The sequence below is a fragment of the Phasianus colchicus genome, chromosome 2 (assembly GCF_987193195.1).
Source record: "Phasianus colchicus chromosome 2, bPhaCol1.hap1.1, whole genome shotgun sequence".
Classification (NCBI taxonomy): domain Eukaryota; kingdom Metazoa; phylum Chordata; class Aves; order Galliformes; family Phasianidae; genus Phasianus; species Phasianus colchicus.
In genome coordinates this window covers 55,804,122-55,812,394 of record NC_143437.1, presented here as the reverse complement: position 1 = coordinate 55,812,394, position 8,273 = coordinate 55,804,122, and the positions used below count along the sequence as shown (strand labels likewise).

General features: G+C 40.7%; 1 long non-coding RNA gene across 1 annotated transcript; it reads right to left on the bottom strand.

Annotated features, from left to right (window-relative positions):
• Positions 1-500: 500 nt before the first annotated feature.
• LOC149919040 (uncharacterized) lies at positions 501-3,941 on the bottom strand. Its single transcript, XR_016464732.1, has 3 exons — positions 3,781-3,941; positions 1,799-1,879; positions 501-573 (listed from the first exon to the last, which is right to left on the bottom strand). It is a non-coding gene; the product is annotated as an uncharacterized LOC149919040 (long non-coding RNA).
• Between the last annotated feature and the right edge of the window lie 4,332 nt (positions 3,942-8,273).

The window sequence follows — 8,273 nt, the reverse complement described above, 5'->3', positions numbered from 1 at the left end:
CAGACAGTAATAGATTCATTGTGAGAAGCCATACACGAAACACCTCATCAATCTGGCACCCCACTGCTGAACGAATGGAAGCCCACATATCTGAATCATTTCCTAATCTCTTTTTAACATTCACTTATATGAAGTGCATCTTCCTTTCACAAGATTCAGTTTACACAGTAATGCATGCAGTGCCAATATCCTATAATCTCTTTGCAAGATGACCCTCTTTAACCATGCCATTTTCATCTCCTGCCACAGCCTTTAGCCCAGAAAAATCTTGTGTAAGCTTTTTTTCTGCAGCCAGTAGTGTCTCAAGGAAAGGAAAGCAATCTCTGGAGTGATAGAGACCCACACTATTCAATGTCACTGTATCAGTAGATAGCATTTTAGGCCCAGAACAGAAACTATTTAGAAATCAGTGCAGGTTAGTGCTGAATGCTGACCTAACATGCTTTCTTTTCCTGAAGAAAATTACTGAAATCAGATGAATTCCACACTAATTAGAGTTCCTGAATTGTTCCAACAAGTTTATTGCCACAGGATCTCCCACAGCTTTTCTTGAAATTACAGCATCACCAACAGCTGAAAAAGGAAAAGAAGGAAAACTGCTCCTAGGTGAGTCCAGGGGAGAAGGATGAATCACTGAGCCATGATGCAGTGCTCACATGTCTCACAGGCACACAGGCTCATGTCTCACAGCACACAGGCAATTTGGGAGCCCTTTCTTAATGCATGTTTTACAGTATATTGTACCAGGGAGCTGTGAAGATCCCTTACAGAGCTTAAGTGGGGGTCTTGCAAAAGGCTGTTGAAAACCACCCCGCACTCAGACACAGTCCAAAAAAGCCACAGGTCAAGGAACAAGTAGCCAAGGAGAGCGTAAAGCTGATTATTAGAAGCAGCCACAGGGCTGTCTTTTTCAGAAACATGCCACTGCAAAAATATGTTAAATTCAACTACATTTAAAGAATCAGATAAAAATAGGCCGTATTTTCCAAATTATCTTTGAAGTGCTCAAAAATTTTGTTATTCCTCATTTAAATATGTTTTTGCTTTTCACTAAGTCAATATATCTAAATGAATTGCTAAATTGAATTTCATAAATTTTACCTGATTCTATCCTGCAACATTCAAGCATTATTGAAGGGAAACACTATTATCTTAGCAAAAACTACAGAACTATAGAAAAAATCCTTTCCTCCTTAGTGAACACTGGGAATTTAAGTGACGTGGTAAGTTTCAGTGTGTTGACTTTTCATCACAGAATGAAAACAAATGTCAAGTGAGTGTGGATTCATATGAAATGAGAGTGCCATTCTGGATTGGCTCTTTAGTTTACAATCTCAGATGGCCTTTATACTGAGAGTACATTGGGAGGTCAGTGAGAGCATGTCTTTGTCAGAGTATAACTAGTGATGCCTCTGATTTCGAACACGTCAACATGGTCAGCTTACCAGCTGACGAGCAGAACAAGTAAACATCTGTTTCCTGAAAAGAGAGAAAGGATTAGAGAAAATGGACATAAGTACAATGTGTTGAAGCATCCTGAGTGAGGAAGCTTGCTCTTTTTCCCAGAGCCACATCTGCCTGCAGAAGTGCTGACCTGACTCATGCTGAGGCTTGCTTACCACACTCATGTGGCCTGTGAACAACAGCTGGGTGCTCTTTGTAGCCACTCTGAACCCACAGTATCCATGCTGACATGGGGCACTTTTGCATATGAGTGTTAAGTGGGTTGCTGGAAAGCAGTGATTGTGGTTCATGACAGTGTTGCATTAGTTGAACTGCTGCAGATACCATCACTCACCAGCAGACCTCACTGGTGTCTTAGAGGTGCCACTGCCAGGTCACTAACAGGTCTGCTGAGAAGAGTCTGCACAGGAAGTCCCTGGAGAAATACCAATGAAAAAATAAATGAGTGGTTAAAATGACAAGGTAGTGTCTTCCAAAGAACTAAACCAGAGTATTTGAGTGCATTGGAGGTTGCAGCTGAATTAACTGTATGTGGAAAATAAACACGTCAAGATATATTTCGGCAGGCTGCCTGGTGAATGATTGCACTTGGGGTACTGCTGCCATCAGTGGAAAGTGCAAAACTGCTCTGGGGATGACCTGCAGTTCAAGGCAGGGACCTCGATGCTCTCTGCTCTCTTGTGAAAGCTCACAGACTTCTTTCCAGCTCAGGTATTCTCAGAAACATTCCATATGCCAGCTCATATGTACTTTGACTCCTTAATCCTAAAACCAACAGTTCTTTATTATTGTCTTTCAAAAAAGAATGTCTCACCTATGCACTCATTGATGTTGTTTTCCTCTTTTTTCCAAAACATTTCATACTTTAGATTTTGAAGGAAGAGGAAAAGAGATACTGCCTTGTTTGCTCATTGGCAAACTAAAATAGTTCCTGAGCAGAGACAGACAACGCACTTGTCCCATGTCTATCAAAATATCCTATCTATCCTATCTATTTCTCTTCCCCTTCAGCTTGCATCTGTGGTGAAGGTTTAATCAAGTTATCTTAATTCTGTCACTCACGGGTTACAGGTACACTGTACCTCCTAGAATATCCTACCTGAAAAAGAGATGCAAAGAATTAAAAAACCCTTTTATTATTTTTCCTTTTTCTTTTCTTTTTTTCTCTTTTCCTTTTTTTCTTTTCTCTTTTTATTTCTTTTCTTTCCCTTTTCTCTTTTCCCTTTTCTCTTTTTCTTTTTTCTCTCCTCTGCTCTCCTCCTCTCTTCTCTACAAATGATTATTTTCTCCTTATTTTCTTAGTCATAAACCAAGAAATTTTGGCCTGGATGCTTAACATGACTTTAATTACAAATTGTTGGATTCTTTCTTCTTCCGGCACAGAAAAATTTTCTCAAGAAGTCTCGCTGCTGCGGTAGCAGAAGTTTCCTAGAAAAACCCAGACAGTGCTGAATCACACACAGAGCCACAGAATGCTGATGTTGGCAGAGTCCTCTGGGTTCCTCTGACTTAATCCCTGCCCAAGAAGGGACACACAGAACAGGGTGCCCTGGACAAAGTCCATGCAGTTTTTGAAGTTCTTCAAGAAGGAGATTCCACAGCCTCTCTGGGTAATCTGTGCCAGTGCTCCATTGCCACATAGACAGGTGTAGTTCCCCCATCCCCTGGGACTTATTTCTCAGTAAATATTCACAGGGAAAATCTTTTCCTACCTAACACTAGGTAGGACAAGACAGCATTTCTTATCTTCAGGGCCGGATGCGGAGAAGGAATCTTATAGTTCATAAACAAGATCATAAAAATACAACATGCTTTGATACCACTTCTACCGAGGCTGCGAAACATGAGTTACTGAAAATACCACACTGCAGCTTGTGTCCATGAGGCTCAGGAGAATGAGATAAGACCTGACTCCTGGGATTTTTGCAACATCTTGAAATTAACTGAAAGATCCAATGTTTGCCTGAGAGAAAGGGCTGTAAGTAAACCAAAAACTGTGGTGGGAGGAAGGAGGTTGAGAGATTGCTGAAGGACTTCAGACAACTGTGATTTTCCTCTCTGGGTTGCAGTGGTGTCATGCCGCTATGTAGGCCTGTGCTGCTCTGAATGTGGCCACAGTAGGGTGATGCTCAGGATATTCCAAGGACAGCCTTGCACAGTTTTAAGGAGTTTTACAAGGAACCTACAAGATGAACATATCCCCCAAGGTCTGTGGAAGTCCTACCAGTGAGAAATTCAGACAGGCAGAAGGTGTCAGAAACATTAGGTACATACAACTACAAATGACCTCCTGATCTCCCTGCCCTATTCTTTTACCATTACGTGTGCTTCCTTCCTCTCATTTCTGTAGTTCTAACTCATTTCTCTGCATTCTGTCTTTCAGGTGCTGTGCTGCAAACAACACGGAAGCAGGTACAGAAGGTTGTATTGAAACAAGAGGTAAACCTCTCCCAGAGCAGGTGAAGAGCCCTGGCATTTCAGGCACTCTTAGCCCTGCCCAATTACTGTTTGTTACATAAGTGAGATGACACCTGCTTATGTGACACCTCACCGTGGAGTTTGCCTGGGCTGTGTCTGGCTGCCTATGGCGGGGTGCAGGAGACCTGGGCTTGCCAGGGGCCTTGCAGGAAGGCTCTTGCTCGGTGCTGTTTCTGGCTGTGCTCCCTGGCTACATAAGCTGGCAAGACGGTCTCAGAAAAACCACCAATCCCCAGGCACTGTCTCAGTTCAAACCCAGCAGAGGACATGTGTCAGAGCACGGGGAAATAGCACTGGAACCCCAACAGTTCTTGGGGATTTTCACTTGACTTGTAGGAATGCAAAGTAACATTTGGAAAATACAGTCAGGGTGCCAGGTCAGGTCTCTTCTATCCCTTTAGTATTTATAACAGTAATGTGAACTGTCATGGGGCTCATTTACATATGACTTTCAGAAGACAGCTTGCAGCTCAGCTCTGCCGTAGAGTCTGTGGTTTTATAAGACATTATTCTAAAGATCTTCCTCCTCTCTCTCAACATGAGGCAAACCATTATGAAACAGGTGATTTCTTTGCAGAGAACTACAAAGCACTGTGTTTTGAGCCAGTGCTGTAAAGCAATTGGGTCTGTTTTATCTGTCATTACCTTAATAGGTATCATTTCATTTCTCATTTTTGGGGACAGGAAAGGAGAAGGAGGAAGGGAGAAAATGAGCTGCCTTGGTAATTTACCTCCCCTGACAAAGCTAGAAGTGTCTGGCTATTTCTCAGCAAATGAAAAAAAGTCTAAAGGAATGAGGTAAAGGTTTTATCATTTTGGCTGGCTAGAATGACCATTTGCATCTTTCAGTAAATAAAAATGGAAAAACAAGCTCAGGTCCAAGCTGAACAGTAAGCCCAGAGGCAATCTGGTTTATGCAGGCTGTTTGAAGTATGCATTTGAGGCTGCACCCACCAGCCTCTCTGCAAAGGGTGAGTGCCCAGTCTTGCCCACTCCCTAAAGCGACAGCAAGAGACCAAAGGACAGATATTTTTCTTGCTATAATCATAGGTATATAAATACAGGATCACATGGAAAGGAAGCACCTCTGCAGATGGAGATTAAGTGATAAGTATGGGGGAAAGAACATCAATCTAATATGCAGCCCATGGAATACAAATGGACTTCATCAGTGCTCCAGCTGCATACCTACTGGTGCTTGTTTGTGGAGCGTTGGCACAGCATTAGCTGACTCTGCATGTCCCGTCCAATGTTTTCAGCACTGACAACTGACAGCCTGCAATCCTTGGGCTTTCTAAACAACCACTTACAGCTTCACTTACTCTTTAATGAATGTTCATCTTCCATCTCTGGGCATTTCTTTTGTTACTCACCCATAGCCTCATTTCAGTGCTTCTTTCCATGCTCTATCTGTCTTGTTCTGGAGAGGTGTCATGGTTAACAAACTACAGCATGTCTACTGCAAGTCAGAATTATATTATTAGGTTATGGCAGGCAGTGATGATTTTCATGGAGAAAGAGACAGCATATAACTCATATTATACAAACATATACAATTTTAAATCCATTGATAGCAATAAAAAAATCAGCCTATATATTGAGAACATTTTGAATTAAATTTAAGGCTGTTATTATGTACGTACTAATAAAAGATACTAGATGCTTTGTTTGCTTACTGAATCCTTTGCAAAGAGGCTAGCCACAGCATCTACTTTTAAGTATTGGAAACCTTTCCCACTACCTTTCATTTTCCCAAAGAGGATAAAGAGAACTATGTAGTCAAGGCTCGCATATCTAGCTGAACAGAAGTGAAGGACAGCAAGGAGACACTATAAAATTTGGCTTAGATGCATGAAATGTGATCCAGACTTTGAAGATATGATGCAGGTACACCCTTTGTACCAGATCCACAACCAGACATGTCAGATCTCTCATTATGCAGAAAACAAGCTGAAAAGTTGTTTCACCAGGTGTTGGCACAGAGCATACTCTAACTAATGAGTCCTATTAGACTGGGGTGCATAATGCATAGAATTTACTGGATTGGATCTCTTTAGTACACTGACTTTCAGAGTATAAGTAAGTCCTGAGTAGACTGAACTAACAAGTATTGTGTCAAGGATACATTCAAGCTTCTAATATTTGCCAATGCTTTTGCAAAAAAAGCTTTATTTCAGAATGTCCTTTTTTTTTTTTTTTTTTTTTTTTTTAATAAGCAACACATTAAAAAAAAAAAAAACATATGAATATGTCTGGATCTTATCATTTCAGTATATATATGCTTGCAATTTTTGTGAAGAAAATTTGCATGTCTGCTATTCGACACTCATACCACTATAGCTTGGAGCAGAACTTGTCTCTAAATTAGACTGGAGCTCTTTAGGGTATGGCTGTGTTGTAACTAGTTCTGCTGACTTTAGAGTTGGCCTTATGCTTCATTATTCCTAAAGGGTTCCTCAGAAGTTTTCAGCTCAGTTTTCATTTAAAAGAAAGGCTGGGAGGTTTCAGGCTGAAAAGTTATGTGAATTCTCAAGTGAAACGCACACACACATACCACCATCAACAACAACAACAAAAAAACACCCCACAACCATTCAGCATGGCTATCCTGTCATATCGTGTGATTTTAGATCATATAACTTGGTGGGCTCTGTGGCTGAGGTTTCAGTTCTTGGTTTGGCACTGGTGTGCTTTGTATTCCTCTCTGCCCAGCATTAACCATATATTCAGGTGTAGTAATAAGCCAAAAAAAAAAAAAAAATCACAGCAGCAGTTACAAACAAAATAGCATAACAACCCTTCTCCTTAACAGTGTTCTTCTATCCCAGCACACCTGAATGACAGATGTTATTACAGGAAGCTTATGTAATGATCTGCAATGGAGCAAGGTGGTGAAAGACCAGTCCTGTGATGTATAGAAAAAGTAGGCTTGTAACGAATTGTTTCATAAAAGAGCTGCTGGTCAAAGGGCAGGGTTTATCTCAGAAAAACTGTCATTCCCCTTCTCAGTCATAGACAAGGAATGCCAGGCTAAATAGTAGAAATGAAAGAGCCATTTGTCCATTGCTTCTCAAAGCGGTCCTCTCTAGTGAAGTTTGTGATATGCTGATAACAGCTGCAGTGAAGTCCTGCCATACTGTCATACCTCTTTTTCTGGATTCAAGTAGCACAGCAGTTTTGAGTGTGCTTGAGTTGACAGTGTTCTTGATGACTAAATTTGTCATTTGAAAGAAAAGAGTAAACAGTGTCTTTAGAGATCTCCCAAGGATTTTATTATTCTTCTACAGAATGTCATTTCTGGCCAAGGGCTGAGATTCTAGAATATGCTCATTAATGGTGATAATTTGCATTCAGTTCTTTTGGCTACATTTTTTCCTATAATGAGCCAAACCCAAATACTTTTGGAAAATTTGAATCTAAATCTGCACATTCCATTTTTTCTCCTCTTTAGTTGGTTTTCTTTCTAACCACTGAAGAGTTTGGGTTTTCTTTGTTTGTTTTCTCGCTTTAAAATGCAGAAGCCATGTATAAACTTACTTTTCCTAGATGCTCCTTAAAAGCTCCAAATGGCAAAAACTTTTACAATACCAAATGGCCCATAAACAAAACTAGAAGATAGGTGTCTCGCCTGCATTACACTACTGTTATGCTAGTGCATGCCTGTTTGTGCAGTAGATTCTATGCAGCAGAAATCTGAAGCAGTACAGTGGGTGAGTCAAGGCCAGTGGTTTGATTCATTTGCAAATATCACAGAATCATAGAATGTCCTGGGATGAAAAGGACCAGAATGATCATTGATTTTCAATCCCCCCTCCTAAGTGCAGGGTTGCCAACCACCAGACCAGGCTGCCCAGAGCCACATTCAGCCTAGCCTTGAATGCCTTCAGGGGTGGGGCATCCACAACCTCCTTGGGCAACCTGTTCCAGTGCGTCGCCACCCTCCATGTGAAAAACTTCCTCCTAAAAAATAACTTCCTCCTAAAAATATGAAATCCTTAGGAATTATTGTGCAAGTTCCTGCTGTGTTTATGAAGGAAGACATTTTCCATGCACTGTTCAATATGATATCCCTGCACCAAACAGAAGGCTGTCAATTTCAATAGACACAATCTCTGAAATACCAAGCCTCTAGACAAAAAGCAGGGACTAAATGCAATTAATATCATTTCCTTCTTGAAAATATATTTTCTTAGACACACAACTTCTTTATATACACAAAATAAATTCCAATATTTTACTAGTAATGGAGAATGTTGCAATGCAATTTTACTTGGGTCATTCAACAAAGACACCTAGAAAAAAGAACCCAGGAAAGAGCTACTATTGCTGAA